Genomic DNA, 18336 nt, shown 5'->3' on the forward strand with positions numbered 1-18336 from the left:
CCATATTACGATTTTCATATAGTGGTATTTGTAGGTTAACTATGTCTCTCAGACAGGGATCTACCTCAGTCTATGGTGCTTGAATCTAGTGCAATGTTATTTATTTGCTATGATTAGGGGGTGCAATTAAATGTTATGCATTAGCTATGATTAGGGGGTAACTTTCAGCTACCGAAAATCACTGTTACATCCACTAAAGAACACTTATGGAAATTACACAGCAACTTTAATATTTTTTATGCACAGACACCCATGACAGAACTAATATGACAGGTTAGTAACTTTTCCTTCTCCTCTTGGGATTCTCTTGGATATCCATAAAGAGCAGTGTAGAATAAGTTAAATGATGCTCAACCTCGGAGGAAATATCCAGTGGGAAGGGCAAAGTCAAATAGTGCCTAAATAAATAAAAAGCACAGAGACATTCCTCACAACAGTACCTGTTATGGGGTCAAGAGTCAACACTGTCATATTGGGCTAATTTAAGCAAATCAGTGGACGCAGCTGCACTATCACACATAAAATGAACCTTCGGTTTTCCCATGTGTGGCCTTGTTGGCCTTTTGAAAAACAATTAATTGTACAGGAAACTCAATCTAGCTATGTTTTGTTTAGAGGAGGTCAGTCCATAATTTAGAGACAGCTGTTTCGACAAACAGCTCTTTACCTACTTAATATATAGAGCCCTTAACACAGTCAGGTCATGATTGTGTTGGGCAGAAAAGAAGCACAACTTCCTAATGATAACCTTGTTACGATGGAACATCAAATACTGTACCTCTGAATATAAAGTATGAAGCTCACACATTCTTCTGGCTGTTGTAACAGCCACAATAAGAGCCACCTCCACAAAATTTGCTGCAGATTCGCACTATATACAGGTTGAAGTGGAGAGGGCATTAATTTCGAAAGGAAATTGTTAATATCCCAAAAGAGTCGTCTCCCAACTAAGAACCATTAATGGCCATTAAGAACATTCTTAATCTCTGAGATTTGAAGAAGGAGGTCTAAGAAAGTCACTTCCAATAAGCAGTTATAGCAGCCAAATGCATTTCACAGACAGGAAGTTAACTATGGAATGTGTTACCCAAGTAAGAACACTATTTTGTTGTCAATTTCTCTGGTCCACCGGTCTATGAACGCCCCAGGAGTAGAACAACTTCTACTTAAAAGCATATAAAGAGCAAGTAGTAGACCTAATAACTTATTTCTGGATTTTCATGCAATCATCTGGTAGATAGATGATATAGATACCCCGGGACCAAGTTGTCAAGATCAGAGACTGCAAGAGAAGAAATATTCTGCGCTACATTCTGGAGCATAGATCCATGCAAAAGTCTCCTATGAGCTTGAAGAGACAGGTGAAGATCCAAATAAGTGGTGGACAATCTGGAGCAATGAGTGGCATTGGCATAATGAACTGAATCAACTGTATGATGACTTTTGGAAGCGGGGCTACTGGACAAATAAACTAAGCTTATGTCCTCGACAAGTGTATCTTAAGAGTAACCCCATGGGATCTGGAAACCCGGACAGTGGAGAAAGAGTTGTGCATTTTCCCTTATAGCAAACAGGTGTATTTCTGGCGCGTTCCACTCTTGGAAGAGATCTTGTAGGATGTTGCTGTCAAGCAGTCACTTGTGTTTCCCTAGAAGATGGCTGTTGAGCGTGTACAATTTCTAGTTCTGTATGTCTGGAAGTTAGATACAAGTCAGAGAAACGTTTCTTGTGCAGCCCAGCACGAGATCAATTGTGCTTACCTAGACAGGACTGTTAGACCGGTCATCCTTAGGGTGGTCTCCCCCCTAACCTTTTGCATGCTTATCTCCACTTCTTACTGTACCTTTTTGTTGGCCTTAGGACTCTGAGCACTTTACCACTGCTAACTAGTACTAAAGTGCATGTGCTTCTCCCCTAAACTTGGTGACATTGGTGTATATCTGATTGACATATTTAGTTTCCAACTTGGAATATTCGTGGTCTTAATGACCCTAGAAAAGTCAACTTAATCCGCCATAAGATAGATATTTGCTTTCTTCAGGAACTACATCTTACATCCAACACTGCCCCAGATGTTCACGCCAAATGGTGTGGTGAATCACATACTTCACTAAACCCAATTATGCCACTGGGGCAGCCATTTCAAACTGTAGAGGTCTTTTCTGGCACCTAACCAGACCCCACATAGACCAGGTCCGCCGATGTGTCATATTAGCAGGTACACTTCACAGGTAGCCAGTGCTATAGTAGACATTTAGGGTCCTAATACAGATGCTTCATAGTGTCCAGCCAACAAGCCTTGTCAACAGTAGGTAGACGCGGTGCACAGGGGATTGGTCCCAGCAGTTCAGAGTAGGATACTGGCCTCACAATTGCAAAGAGGAGAGGTCAGGCCTTGAGGGAGTAGCAGAAACACCACCTGTGTTGCTGAGCTTTTCTAAGTACGCGGGATGTTAGTAGCAGCAGACCGGTCAGCTTTGTTGCGGTGCCTGCAGATGTAGTGAAGTGACACCATCACTACAAAGGAGATTACTTCGGGTGTCCTCCATGCCCACAGGACTGTTGAAGATCGTGGGAGAAGCACAGACACAGACTGTGAAGGAGACTTGAAAAATAGCGAGACCAGGAGCAGAAGGAATCTTCCTTGATGCATTCTAGATTCCAGGCGAACTCCAGCGAAGTTCAAGTGTCCAGACGATCGAAGAGTGACTTGGTTTCAGGCTTGAGTCTTGAGTCTTGTCCCACATTGAATCTGAGGACCCACCCACAGGTAAGCACTTTTTTACCCTAAGAAAGTGGTTAGGACAACTCGGGAGACCCTCGCAGAGGAGGGGCTGAACAGAGGGAAGGATACTCCCATGTATTTTGTCAAATTTTGAACCAGAGCAGGAGCAAGGGCTCCCAGAACTGTTCTCAACTGGAGTATACAAGGAGGAATCCCAAATGTGCCCTTTCAAAGCAGTATGGTGGCGCTGACAAGCGCCCCCACCTCATCCCATTACAAAGACCTGTCTGGGAGGTGGTCGCATCTCCCTGTGATAGGAAACATATTGTTCTACCTTCGCCTGCTTGGGCTCAGCCCAGCAGCAAGAGGGCAGAATTGTGTCTGGGGTCGGCAGCAGCAACAGTTTGCTGGCAGACCCTGGAAGACTATTATCGGGAGTACTGGGGGCTTCCAGGAGGAGCCCCCAGGGCATGGAATCATACCTCCAGCACTGGGAACAGTGTTTGGGTATGAGTCCAACATGTTTGAAACCAAATACGGGGCGTGGCTAGCAGCCGATGCAAGCGGACGCAGCCTAGAGAGGCTCCCGTCCTTTGCCCCAGTAATCCGCCAAAATATCCGCAATTTGGCGCGGAATCCCCGTGGAATTCGGGTTGATTCTGCGCTACTTATCGTAGCCTGCCCAGAGTTTGTAACGGGACTGATGACCGCCCGCACCTGGCGCTCAGAAACCTCCGAACCCGGGGACGACCGCAATCAAAATGGCGGAGTGAGGACGCGACAAGCCTTACACCTATCGGTGTGGGGGCCCGGAGCTCGGCGGTCGGACTCCGACACCATCGGCAGGAAAGGAATAACCCCCTGAGGCGACCTGGTGACCGTGATCTGAGGTGAGGCGGCGGTGGCGCTGTGGAGCGGAATGCGGACCGGGACCCTGGGGAGCCTGAAAATCGACGTCCCGGCTTCTGGGCCTGCTCCCTTCTGACGCCGGAGCACCCTTCAGCGCGTGCAGGAGGCGGACGCACGGACCCCTAGGAAGATCCCGGGAGTGTGGCCGAGCCCAGGACACGGGCGGAGCGCTGCAGCGGACCACCGGAGGCACAGTGAGCATACCGGCGGGGAAGGTGGGAAGCCCTGAGGGGGTGAGCCCGGCAGCGCGGAACTGAGCGCGAGTCCAGCCGGGGGACCGGCCCGCCTCCCCCCCGTGAGCAGAACTGAGGGGGGCGCCCCTGATCCGGCGACCCGGCCCGTCCGTGCCACAACCTCGCCCCATTACCCTACTCCTGGAGGCCTTTGAAGGAGTGACCAGCACCCTGCGAGCACCAGGAGGCACACACGGCGCAGCGCTGACCGGAGTGGGGGTGCGCCATCGGCGAGAAAAGACTATGCATGCGAGCCTTCACACTGAGGGCAGTGCGGACCCAGGCAGGAGGCCCTGAGCCCGCCCGAGCGGACGGGGACGACAACAGGCCGGCGACCTTTGGCTGGGAGGAGATGTGCCCTGGTCAGTGACTGGCGCCTGGGACTGGCTGCCCCACCATCGCATCAGCGACCCAGCCCTCCACTAGTGGACCAGCATCGGTTGGAGTGCGGGAACATGAGCACAGACGCCCGACACACAGGCCGATCTTTTGGCGACCCATGGTGAGTGGAGGAACGTGGAGGGTCAACACGGGGGTGCAGAGAGGAGACCGGCCCTGACCGACGGAATCAAGCGGTCCGCTGTGGGGCCAATCTGCAGTGGAGGCCGGCTGGGGGCTCCCACCCCACCCCCGAGGACACCTGAGTGCGGCGACAAGACCCCTGGAACGCGGCTGCTGCGGCCGACGGGCGACTCTTATCCACTCCACCCGCGGACCACCGCCACGTGACTACCGGCCTGGCCTAGAAGCAGCGACCGGACATCCTGCTGCGACTCCTGTCGCCCAGCGGTTGCTGGGGGGAAGCATGGGGAAACCGAAAGGACCGAAAGGTGAGGCAGGAACAGCTGCGGAGGCCCCGGACACCTTGCAACATCCCCAGTCGGACTTGCTGACGATGCAAGACAAAATCCTAGAAGCTATAGCGGCCACGAGGGCCGCTTTGCAAGACGACATTGCACAAGTGTCGACGGGCCTGGGGCTCTTGCGGGCTGATCATGGAAAGCTGGCCGACAGGGTCGCAGAAACTGAAATGACTCTGAAAGATGTTGTGCCAGGGCAAAAAGCTTTAGAAAGTAAACTGACGGACGCCCTGGAGCGCATCCAGACGCTGGAGGAGGGCGGAGGATGCGGAAAACCGAAGCCGGCGGAACAACGTACGCCTGGTGGGCCTTCCGGAGAAAAGTGAAGGGGCGGACATACTGGGCTACGTGGACAACTGGCTGCGGACAGTCGTGGCGCCGGAGGGTCTGTCCCCTTTCTTCACGTTGGAACGAGCACATCGTGTGCCTGCTCGACCCCCGAAGCCGGGACTCCCCCCGCGACCGGTGGTGATTAAAGTACTCCACTACAGGGACAGAGACTGGCTCCTACAACGAGCGAGAGAAGCGGGACCCTTCCAGGTTGACAATAGCAAAGTGACGCTGTTCCCGGACTATACTTTCGAAACTCAAAAGCAACGAGCCTCTTTCCTCTCCATTAAAAAAGAACTGCGTACAGAGGGACTGCAGTACTCGCTGTTGTTCCCAGCAAGGCTTCGAATCTCGTTGGATGGGAAAGCACTGTTCTTCACATCATCGGCTGATGCCTGGACTTGGTGGGACTCTTATAAGGCTGGAACGGATGGGGCTTGCCACAGAACTGCGGAGGATTTCCAACAGAGATCAGTTCGACGATCCAAGCGGCTTCGGAAACGCGGCCAGCACAAGAAACGGCCGACGGAATCACAGACGGCGGTGGAAAGGGAAGCGGCATTGCAAGCAGTGAAAGAAGTTTCTGGGGTGGTGACCCCGCTGCGGGGAGGGGAATCGCTCTCAGAGGACAAACTAACAGGGTCGGAGACTGAATTGTCAGAGGTGGACAGCACGATGGGCCCGACTGTGACACCTCAAACAGCGGAGGAAGTATTTGGCAGCTGAAGCTCATGTCTGGGGGGGCGGGTGGCGTCAACCGGGATGGACTGGCGAACCCAAACACTGAAGCAGGCTGATGTGAGACTGGTCAACCGTGAGTTTGGATGACTATTGTGGGGCGGAAAGGGACAAGGGAGGCGAATCTTGCTGTAGTAGCTAGTTCACGTGCCCAGAGGCCCCTAAGGCAGCCGCAGTACAGACTGCGGAGTAGACAGTTTTGAGAGCACTTTGCTCTATTGTTTGGACGGGGGCGACTCTTTGTGGTTGAGTCCTGTTCTAGGGGGGGTGGATGTCTAGAGATGTTGGGGTAACTCAGGACAGGGTGGGGGGCAAGGGGAGAGGGATGGGGTGGAGTGGGGCTGGGGGGCGATGGGGAAACGAAACAGAGCAGTTGGGGATGGGGGACGGGGAGGGCGTTACTGGTGTCTGGCAACTATGGGACGGAGTCCTTCGCAAACAGTGTCGAGATGATGGATAGTGTGGGTTCGTTAAAATGTGTGTCCTGGAACGTGCGGGGCTTGAACTCAATGACTAAAAGGCACAAGGTTCATTCTTACCTGGTCCGCAGGGGGGTCCACATTGCCTTCCTGCAGGAAACCCATCTAACCAAAAAGGAAGGGGCCGCGTTACAAAGGAGGTGGAGGGGTCACCTGTTCTACACCACATATTCTGCATTTGCCAGGGGGGCGCTACTTTGGATCCGGGCGGGAATCCCCTTTAAGGTCACTAGGCATACAGTGGATCTGGAGGGCCGATTTGTGGCTGTCGAGGGGTTACTGAGGGGTCGTCACATAGCGCTCTGCAGCATTTATGCACCGAACACTGAGCAGGCACCCTACTTCACTAAACTATCCAAGCATTTAGCAACCTACTTTGCGGGCCCGGTGTTGATGGGGGGGGACTTCAATTCTATTGAGGACACCACATTGGATAGATCGCACCCACCGCTACACACATCCCCGGTGCATAGACTGGCGAAACACAGACTGCAATGGCAAGGGCAGTGGGACCTCACTGATGTATGGCGCGCGCAGCACCCTAGTGAAAGGGACTACTCCTTTTATTCCTGCATGCATGACCTCCATGTCCGTATAGATGCATTCCTGTGCTCCCAACATGTATTACCCTTGGTGACCCGTGCGGAGTATCTAACACGCACGATCTCAGACCATAATCCCCTGCTACTCACCCTGGCCTGGATGAACGGGAATACGCCAATTCCAACGTGGCGGCTCCGACCAGACACGCTGGATGACCCGCCATTCCGGGCGGACCTAGGACTTAGGGTCACCCAATACTTTGCAGAAAGCGAGGAGACCACCGCCTCCAGAGCCGTCGAATGGGACGCATTCAAGGTGGTGGTGAGGGGACACTGTATTGGGAAGTTTGCAGGCGCACGCCGAACACTGATAGAGGACTTAGACAGAGCGGAGTGGACGCTGCGGGAAGCGGAGAAATCACGGCCTGGCCACCCCGAGTTGCAGGGCAGGGTTAGTGCAGCTCGAGAAGCGGTTGCGGTAGCCATGGAGAGCCTACGTAGCTTTGACTATAAATCTTACTTAACTAAGACTCTCGTTGAAGGGGACAAGACGGGGACGCTCCTAGCCTGGCTGGCCAACCCCCATAGAGGTTCCTCTCCGATACTGACCCTAACAGATATGAGCGGGGAAGTGCACGACACCCAACCAGGTATAGTGCAATGCTTCACGACCTACTATGGTGCTTTATATAGTAGGGGAACGGGGGCCCAACCTGAGGCGACGGAAGCCCTCTTAGTAGAGTCACATCTACCCCGACTTGACCCGTACCACGCCAAAGTAATCGGTGGCCCGATCGACCTTGCGGAAATTAGGGGAGCCATCGTGAAAATGGCGCGAAACAAGACGCCGGGGATGGATGGGCTACCAATTGAGTTCTATATGAAGTATATGGAGATACTAGCCCCTAAACTTAGAACGGTATATAATGAAGCCAAAGAGAGGGGAGAGTTACCCCAGTCGATGCGCGAGGCGATCATGATTCCGTTGCTTAAACCGCGTAGGGATGGCGCAGATCCAGCATCATACCGACCGTTATCGATGTTGACGGCGGATTACAAAATCCTGAGTACGATTCTGGCAGGGAGACTAATAACACATATGAGGGGTTTAATCCACGAGGACCAATCGGGCTTTATTCCCACCAGAAACACGTCCCACAATATACGACGGCTGCTAAGGCTGCTGGCAGACCCGCCACAAGCAGCGAGAAGCCCGGCAGTGTTGTCAGTCGACATAGAAAAAGCGTTCGACAGCCTGGAATGGGACTACCTCTACGCAGTGATGCGGAGTTTTGGCCTCGGGGATGACTATATAAAATGGACCAAGGTGTTGTATGCGCGAGCAGGAGCGAGGGTAAGAGTGGGAGCGTTAATATCGGACCGCTACGAGGTGAACAGGGGAACGAGACAGGGCTGTGCGTTGTCGCCTCTGTTGTTCGCTCTGGCTATGGAGCCGCTTGCCATGATGGCTAGGAAAGGGGAGGCATACCGTGGCCTAGAAACAAGAGGGGTACAACATCATATATCGCTATATGCGGACGATCTCTTGCTATTCTTGGATAACACCGAAGAAGCGGTTAGGGGAGCGGAAGGTCTGCTACTGAGATTCGGGGCACTATCGGGCCTGAAAGTGAATTGGGCGAAGACTTGCCTGTTCCCACTCCGGAAGGAGGAGAAGCGACCGACAGCGAGCGTTAGCATGCGCTGGGAACCTGATTGCCTGCACTATCTTGGGGTTTACATCTATCACGACCCCACCAACTTGTTGGACGGGAACATTGGTCGCTGTATTCGAGCATTGAAGGGCAGCATGTCCTTCTGGACTACCCTTCCCTTGTCCATGACGGGACGGGTATCCATCCTCAAAATGATCGCCCTTCCGCGTTTGTTGTACCTTTTTATGACCCTTCCGATATGGATACCGGTAGAAGTCTTCAGGCGACTGAAATCTGGCGTGGTGTCATTCCTATGGGGGGAAGGCAGGCGACGAATAGCGTTGGCGACTCATGCGCCCTAAAGACCAGGGGGGGCTTGCAGTCCCAGACTTCGAGCTCTATTATCTGGCGGTGCAACTTCAATTCTTCGCGCAGGAGGTGGCACGGGTATACCGGGGACCTGACCACGAGAGGGACACGGGCACCCCCCGCCACGTGCTGGCATACGTAGCTCTGCAGCAGAAATTGTTCCTGAGAGGGTTGACCCAAGAGGAAAGGACACTGCGGCTTTGCTGGAACCGCATGCAACGGCGTACGGGTCCAGGCCACCCTTACGCACCTGAGATTCCTTTAGGGATGTTGACGGCGCTTCCGCCTGGAGGGGATTGGTCGAGCCTCCAATTGTGGGAGGAAGCGGGTCTCCAAATGATCGGAGACTTATACACCGACGGGGTGCTGATGGACTTTCAAACTCTGCAAGTACAATATGACCTCCCTCGAGGAGACTATTTATTGCACGCAGCTGTGATGAGAGCCATTCAGAAACATTGGGGGGGAAGGGCTGACTGAACCTCAAGTGTCCTTGGCGTGTCAATACACGATGATGACAGCAGGCACGTTCAAGGCGGTGACCTGTCTTTACTCCCGTATGAGCACGGAAAACGTTCCACCGTTAACGCGCCTCAAAACGCACTGGGAGACAGACCTGCAAAAAGAGATCCCGAACGCGACATGGTCCCGACTAATTCAGCGAGCTAGGAAAAGCACTAGAAACGCCCGTTTCCAACTAATACACCTTTACATCCTACATAGGGCCTACCTCACTCCGAGTAAGATAATACAATACTTTGGCGCGATGGACGCAGCGTGCCCCAGATGCGCGCTAATAGGTGCGGACTTGCTACATATGCTCAGGGACTGTCCGCGCTTGCAGGAGTATTGGACAGGAATTGGGAACACCCTGAATGAGATCACGGAAAGGACCCTGCATTACGACAGCGCGGTCACCCTCCTGCACTGGATTCCACACACACGCAAAACCAAAATATCGAGCAAATTTATAGACATGGGCCTACTGATTGCAAAGAGGGAGCTCACCAGGGGTTGGAAATCTAAGACAGCACCAACACATCAAAAATGGTTACACGAATTTCTGAAATGGGCGGCAGCAGAGAGCACACTTAGGTACCAACTAGCCCGGCGCACGGCAGATGACAAGGCTCAGGAAGCGGCGCTAGCGTGGGAGACCCTAGTCCAAGAGCTGAGGGACGGTGCAGACACGGGAGACGATGAAGACGAAATACTACACAGGGAACCCCCAGGAGAGACAGGGTTGGACACCGCACGAACACCGGACACACACACCTAAGCGCTATTTCCATGATCCTACTTCTTCCAACTCGACTGCGTTCACGAACATGACACGTTGACTCCGACACCAGGGACACGGGGAGGGAGGGGGAAAAGAGACCAGTTACATTAACCATTACTGTGAAGGGAACTAATGCACCACCACGAAATGAGGGAATGCAGTGGGGACTGTACACACAAAAGCGGAGAGGGTTGAATCACTTTGACTTCTGTGACTAAGAGGTTGAACACCATGATACATATCTATACGCCGCCCAGCCTCCGGGATGTGGGTTGTTAGGCAGTGTACATAGTGGGTGGAGATACGTTAGTGGACTACAACCCTGTGACCAAACTGGTATATGTGTGATGTGCCCTGAATTACCTCTGCAATAAAAATTATTTTACAAAAAAAAAAAAAATGTTTGAAACCAAATACGTCCAGGTTCGGCAGGGCCACTATGTAGTTAGCCATCGCATAATGACAGATGGCCATTATATGTATCAGAATGTCTGACCGCACTTACAAAGCCCAGTGAATTGAAAAAGGGTATCCTGCTCATGCAGGGGCACCCACACACTTATAACCAAGGATTAAATGCCAGTCTTAGGGGTGACATTTTGCTTTTAAGTGTAGTGAACTCTAGATATAAGAAAACGAAAATCTGTCGTAAGTGGTGCTAGCCCCAGCTTACACAGGCACAATTTGAGTGGTCTCCCATGGGTGGCATAATACATGCTACAAATTTAGTGAGGAAGCACAGTGACTGGGGTCCTGATTAGCAGAATCCCAGTCACACTAGTTAAAGCAACGAAAAAAGCATACTGACACCAGTAAAACATGGGGGTACCCAGGAAAGCAGATCCTACTTTCCTACAGTGGTGCTTTCACTGTTTTACTGTTTGAAGTGTTGCACACATACTTAACACATTGCCTCTGAAGTTAAGCCTGCTTGTGAGTTGCAGCCTACCTGTGCCCCAGATTGCAGTGAGCAGAATCCAGGAAGTGGTAAGGAGGCAGACTAGTGCTGTCTCTTTCCTAAGAAAGTTAAACGATTTCCCCAATCTGTGATTACTGTCTTTGCCTGTAGTCGTTACAGTTTAAAATTGTAGTTCTAACCTGCCTGTGATTGCATATTTAATCACCTGTTTTGTGTTCAAACTTGTGGTTTTTCCTGCCCATGATTGCTTCCATTTAACGTGTTGAATTGTGGTATTTGCAGTCATAAATCTCTGTAGTTTTCCCCCTCTCATTCCCGGTGACTATCGGTTTTCCCTCCGAATTTCCCCTTGTCTCTGTGCTGAGACCTGTATGTTAAGCAGTGCACCCCCAGCCACCATTGTGTGTGAGCAAGTCAGTGAATCCAGCTCCTCCCCCCACACGAAACAGGTATATTCTACATCAGAGGGTGCTTTCAGGCAGCAGTGATCTTCTGTGTGCTGTTTAAACTGTGTTTAATAGGTTCTGTGCACTTCGTTTTTAGGCCAGGAGAAGGAGTACAGTTTTATACAAATACTATTGTCAGGGGACAAGTAAAGCCCTTACCTGCAGAAGTCCAACGTGTGGATTGAGCCTGTCGGTCTCCTAGGAGATTCTGAACAAGAGAAGCAGCTCCCCCGTCCCAGCCCCCACCCCCAGGCCAGCAGACCTAGGACTGGGGATTGGCTATTCAGCTACCAAGCAATTCTGAGCCCTCCCCTCACACCTGCCCAGGCTCCTTAAGGCTTTGCTGGGTGCACCACAAATCATTCTCCTCCATCTTGTGAGTTGCAGCCTACCTGTGCCCCAGATTGCAGTGAGCAGAGTCCAGAAAGTGGTAAGGATGCAGTCTAGCACTGTCTCTTTCCTAAGAAAGTTAAACGGTTTTCCCTATCTGTGATTACTGTCTTTGCCTGTGGTTGTTACAGTTTAAAATTGTACTTTTAACTTGCCCGTGATTGCATATTTAATCACCTGTTTTGTGTTCAAACTTGTGGTTTCTCCTGCCTGTGTTGGCAATGAATGGTTGGGTTGAAAGTTGGAAATTAGAGCCTGAATATTGTGAATTCTGGCTGGATTGGTACAATATAGAGCTTTTTGTGTATCTAGAGTGGCTCCCGAGTGTGTTTGTGTATTGGAGGGTTGGGAATGGGACTTTGACAGATTAATTGTGAACCCGAGGTCGTTCAGTAAGTGTACTGTTCTTTGAGTGTGCTCTAGACACTTTGTGAGAGTGCTGGCTTTGATGAGCCAGTCGTCCAAATATGGGAAGACGTCAATAGGTTGTCGTCGCAGATGTGCAGCGATTACTGCCAGGCAGTTGGTGAATACTCCGGGAGCAGGGGCCACTACTAACGGGAGTACTTTGAACTGGTAATGATTTCCCGCTACCACAAATCTGAGGAATTTGTAGAGAGCGGAATGTATTGGAATATGGAAATATTCGTCCTTGAAGTCTAGAGTAGACAGAAAGTTGCCTTGCTGAAGCAGTGGGAGCACTTTTTGGAGGGTTACCCTGTGAAAGTGGTCTGATTGAATGTAGAGATTTAGGTCTCTGAGGTCTAATATAGGCCTGAGAGTTCTGCCCTTTTTGGGTATAAGAACCTATAGGGAGTATACCCCAAGCCCTTGATATTGTAATGGGACAGGGTCTATAGCTCCATTTTGCAGGAGAGAGTGAACCTCCTTTGAGAAGCTCCAGAGGCTCTGGTGATCTTCTGTGTGATTGTGGAGGAATGTTTGGGGGATTGTCAGTAAGCTGCAGACAATAACCATATTGGGTAATTTGTAGAACCCATCTGTCTGAAGTGATTGTATACCAGACGGGAAGAAATTGAGAGAGATGTCCCCCGACGGCTGTTACATGATCGGGGGAAGAGGAGGCAAGTCACTGTTTGCTGTAGGGGAAGTATGGGGTGTGTTACCTTTGCCCCTTCCCTTGGCATTAGAGCCTTGAAATCCTCCTTTAAAGTAACCTCTGGAAGAGGGTGACTGATTATTGCCATTGTAAGAAGAGGAGGTGTCTCGAGATATTTTATGAGCTTCCCCTGTAAAAGGAGAGGTGACAGGAACCCCGACCAGTTGGGGACTGCAAAGCCGCCATAGATTTTGCGACCTCTGTGTCCTTTTTCTTTTTTCTAAAGAAGTATCCACCTCAGGACTAAATAGGTGTTGTTTATTGAAGGGTAGGTTTAAAATGGAAGCCTGGACTTTAGGGTTAAACCCTGAAATTCTTAGCCAGGCGTGTTGTCTCAAGAGAACACTGATGTTGACAGCGCGAGTTGCGGTGTCAGCTGCGTCTAATCTAATAGAGGGTTTGGAAATTAATTTCCCTTCGTGAATTAAATCCTGTGCCTTTGATTTGTGTTCATCTGGCAGGAATTGGAGCAATTGTTTCAATTCATCGTAGTGAGCCCTGCCATTAAACCAGTCACAAGGACTGATCATTCACTAATTAGCTTCGCTTTCTCCACACGAGACATCAGCAAGAGTCCCAAACTCATGCATGAAACCTACAGAGCCTGGAAATTGGTCACACCCGAATCATTTCATCACCACTTTACTTCCAACTGCCTAGCAACTCTGGGAAAACTATTCTCTAATAGAGGCGCATTGCACCTTGAAATAGAGATTACCAAAACGCTAGATCATTTTGCGTCGAAACTTAAATCTAAACCCAGAAAGACGGCATCCAAAAAGTGGTATAGGGCAGAACTTAGGACGCTGGAAAAAAGAGTGTAAAACACTGGAACACAAGTAGCGGCTGTCCAGATCGGACACTGATAAATCAGGGTACTAAACACAACTATGGGGCTATACCCATGCAATTAAAAAGACTAAAAAGGCATATTTTACACAACAAATTAATGAGAACACAAATTCGGCAAAAGAGCTTTATAAAATAGTGTGCGAGCTATGCAAACCAACTTGCATGTCTCAAACCCTGCCCCCTTCAGCAGAAAGCTGTGAAAAAATCAGCAATTTCTTCACGGACAAAACAGACACAAACTACTCGTCATTTAACAACATCTCTCCAGTGAATACCATCAACTGGGAAAACACAGACCCTCATCCAGACGGCCCTGCGCATTTAGACAGCCTCGCCCATTTTACAGAAAACGAGATTGCCAAAGCAATGGGGGAAGTCAAATCAGGATCCCTTCTCGACCCATGTCCACACTTCATTTTCTCACAACTTACACCTATCCAGTGCCCTTACATCACACAGCTCTTAAACCAATGACTGGAGACAGCACTCCAGAGGTTTGGAAACAAGCCTTAGTAACTCCCATACTGAAAAAGATAGGCTCTGATGTAAACAACGCAGCCAACTAAAGGCCAATTTCCCGCCTTCCCTACCTTTCCAAGGTTCTGGAGAAACTTATCAATAGACCGCTAACTAACTAACTAGAATCAAATGAGTTGTTGGACCCCACACAAACAGGTTTCAGGGCCACCAACAGTATGGAGGCAACTCTCCTGGCTGTCCTAGACAATATAAGCTCATTGCTGGACCAGGAAAAGGCTGTAGCCCTGATCCTGTTAGACCTGTCGGCGGCTTTCGACACTGTCTCAAACCAACTTTTATTGGAAAATCTGCATGAAAAGGGATACATGCTAAGGCCCGTCAATGGCTGAGCTCATTTCCATGAAATAGAACTCAAACTGTACAGTTGGGTTCCTTTTCTTCCACCCCAAAAAACCTCAACTGTGGAGTTCCGCAGGGAGCATCCCTGAGCCCAACATTATTCAACGCCTATGTTAGACGGGGACCTGGAGGGTCGGCCGAGCACAGTGATCGCACAGACAGGTAACCTCCCCCCCACAGATGGACACCACACAAAGATCAGGGTAACACCTTTTATAGGCACTTCTGGTAGTAGAGTGGTACGATACAAGGCGATCAGGACACGATGATCCTCTCAATTCTAGTCTCTAGTAAGGGAAGGGGGTAGCGGGACAGTCTTGGTACCCACGGGTACGGAGGTGTAACGGTGATAGCTCACAATCCTCGAGCTCGGTGTTCGGATGGGTCAGACCGCGGCAGCGCCGGCAGGTTCCGAAGAGGTCGTAGGTGGCAACGGGCCGCGGCAGCGCCAGCAGGTCCCAACGAGGATGAAGGTTACAACGGGCCGCGGCAGCGCCAGCAGGTCCCACGAGAATGCAGGTTGCAACGGGCCGCGGCAGCGCCAGCAGGTCCCACGAGGATGGAGGTTACTACGGGCCGCGGCAGCGCCAGCAGGTCCCAACGAGGACGAAGGTTGCAGAGGGCCGCGGCAGCGCCAGCAGGTCCCACGAGGATGAAGGTTGCAGAGGGCCGCGGCAGCGCCAGCAGGTCCCACGAGGATGAAGGTTGCAGAGGGCCGCGGCAGCGCCAGCAGGCAGGACAATAGTTCACAAGGCAGGGCTGTGGCAGAGCCAGCAGTCCGTCAAGGATGAGTTCTTCTCGGTGTCTCTCGACTCCAGGATACAACTGCCTTCCTGTCCTGGGGCGGCCTCAGTTATAGGTCTGGCGCCCTTTGATGTCCGGACCCTCGCTCTTGGAGGTCGGGAGGCCTGGGATGAGGGAGTCCAGACACCCAGCAGGGGGGTGGAGCCAGCGCCCGAGGGGGCTGGGGGTGCTCGGCACCTGGCGGGGGAGAGCCATCGACACTTCTTACTCCCATTGACCTGCCAAGTGGTCCGTTCACCTCCTGGGTGGAGGGTGGTGCCGGGATGTCGGGGCCTGGCCAGGCCCAGGGTTGGGGTCGGGCTGAGGCCGCGCGGCCGCGTGGTGCCGTGTCCAAGATGGCGGCTGGGCCGGGCAATGGTGCTGACGGTGGCCCGGGCCCTGTCCTGCGGGGAGGGAGCGAGCCCTTCATGTGGCCTGTCCAACAGCCTATGTTTCATCTTTGGCAAAAATTGGCTTGAAATGGGGCTTCGGAATCTGCTTCTATGCGGACGACACCCAACTGACAATAGCCATCAGAAACAAGCATGATGACACCAGAGCCAAACTGAACAACTGCCTTGCTGGGATGGCAAACTGGATGTCAGCGCACTGTCTAAAGCTAAATGAAGAGAATTCTGAAATCCTGCTTCTCGGCGGAGTCAATCACATTTGGGACACATCCTGATGACCCCTCTCTTTTGGCACCGCGCCGGCTTCAAAGCAGTGCATCAAAAACTTGGACATCACCATTCACAACACCTTATCGATGAAAGACCACGTGCGGATCCTGTGTGGTAGAAGCTTCGCTACCTTGAAGCTCCTAAAAAGGCTATTTCCTTGGATCCCTCTGGAAAACAGAAGGACAATTACACAGGCACTGCTTATCAGCAGGCTAGATTATGCAAATGCACTCTTTGTCTGCATCCCAGATTATCTTTTTAAACGTCTGCAGGTCATACAGAATGCAGCAAATAGACTAGTGTGCAATGAGAGCAGATACAGTTCTGCGACAAAATGCCTGAAGCACCTTCACTGGCTGCTCATGCGCCAAAGAGCACGTTTGAAACTCCTAGGACATGCCCATAGGGCACTTAATCACAGAGGCCCCAAGATTCTCCAGAACAGAATCAAATTTTATGTCCCACCCAGATGCCTAAAGTCACGCTCCTTATCATTAGCTGAGACCAAAAGAATCAGTAAGAGCAGGACAGGTGGAGGCACTTTTTCGCACCTTGCAGTACTTTATTGGAATGAGCTTCCGCTGGAGTTACGACTACCTGAAGAACACATGGCGTTCAGGAAGAAACTAAAAACATATCTATTTCCCTAGCACTGCTGTTTGCCCCCAATTAAAATAACCGGACTCATCACTTTTCTGCCACAGCCAGCGCCCGTGATATCCCAGTGGGATGAATGTCGCGCTTTTTAAATAAATAAAAATATCTCGCTAACAGAGCCTTTGTTTTGGCAATACGCCAGTGATTGGCAGCCTGTGCAGCTACTATTTTGCCTGAGGCATCTAAAAGTTTGGATTCCTTGTCAGGAGGAGGGGCATCTCCTGATGTTTGAGAATTTGCTCTTTTGCGTGTGTTAGAAACCACTAGAGAGTCTAAGGGGAGTGGGCTTTTAATGAAGACAGGCTCTGAAGATGTTGGTTTCTATTTGTCTACCCGTGGTGTTAGTACTTTAGCACGCAGAGGGTCTTTAAATATATTGTCTGCCTGTTTAAGCATGCCCTTAAGCATGGGAAGTGTGTGAGTTGATCTTTGAGAAGAACTTCGGGTCTCAAACAAGAAAAATTCTCAATAATTTTTGTGAAGCTGAACCCTGTGATATTGAGCAGCCCTATTAATTCATTCTATAAATCCTACATTGTCATCAGGTGGAGATGGTTTTGTAGGGTAAAGATCCGGGTCGTTGTCATTGTTAGGATCTGTATTATAATCATCCCATGCATCAGGATCATTGTCATCGGGTGCCTCGTTATCCCCGTCACCTTGGTGGTCAGGTGACTGTGGTTGTGGTGAATGTGTAGGAGTGTAGGAATACTGAGTAAGTTAGGGTCGAGAGGGGAAGGTGGGGAAAGTGAAGGAGGAGAAGGGTTAGTGGTCACATCTTTATTTTTAAGGGGAATGTGGTATTCTTCCTCCCCGTCTGGTTTCCGTTAAGGTGGCAATTTGATATGAATATGACCAGTTTTTGGATTAATGGCAAGTTATTTTTGTTTCGGGTCTAGGCTTTGGCTGGTGTTTCGGTGCCGTCCCGAAGGCGGGGCTTTGGAAACATGTTCTCGGCTCCGACTTTGGCCTGAAGGCACAGAGGGGCCCGGAGCAGCCTTCTTGGGCATATTTTGGGGGCAGGGGAGTATTAGTACTCGTGGTATGTTGACCCTGCAGAACGTCTTCTTCCAGGTCTGATTCTGCACCGGACAGGGAAATGTGTTCCTCTTCTTCCTCAGCTCCTTCCGCATTGAAGAAATACTCTGAATCTTCTGCAAAAAGACTCGGAAAAGAGCCGCTTCGTTGGCACATTTCGGGATGTCAAACCAGACGATCATGGACATTACTCTTCAATCGAAAAGGTCGGCACTCGTCGCAGTCCTGTTCGTTGTGTTCCGGGGAGAGACACAAGTTGTACACTTCATGCAAGTCGGTGCAAGGATATTTAGTGCGACACCCGAGACAGAATTTAAATGGAGTCCGTTCCATCGACTGCAAGTGGACCAGACGTGTGTAGGCCCAACGGCCGACCACAAGTTTTGCGATGTAATATTTTTTTAACAATACGCAGAGAATGGGGAACGTGATCGAGAAACAATACCATCG

The 18336-nt window shown here is 50.8% G+C and overlaps 1 protein-coding gene across 3 annotated transcripts in view; it reads right to left on the reverse strand.

Moving 5' to 3' along the window:
* TEX10 (testis expressed 10) overlaps positions 1 to 18336 on the reverse strand; it is a 576299-nt gene that overhangs the window by 151237 nt on the left and 406726 nt on the right. The window lies entirely within an intron of this gene.

The sequence above is a fragment of the Lissotriton helveticus genome, chromosome 4_1 (genome assembly GCF_964261635.1).
Source record: "Lissotriton helveticus chromosome 4_1, aLisHel1.1, whole genome shotgun sequence".
In the NCBI taxonomy this organism is placed as follows: Eukaryota; Metazoa; Chordata; class Amphibia; order Caudata; family Salamandridae; genus Lissotriton; species Lissotriton helveticus.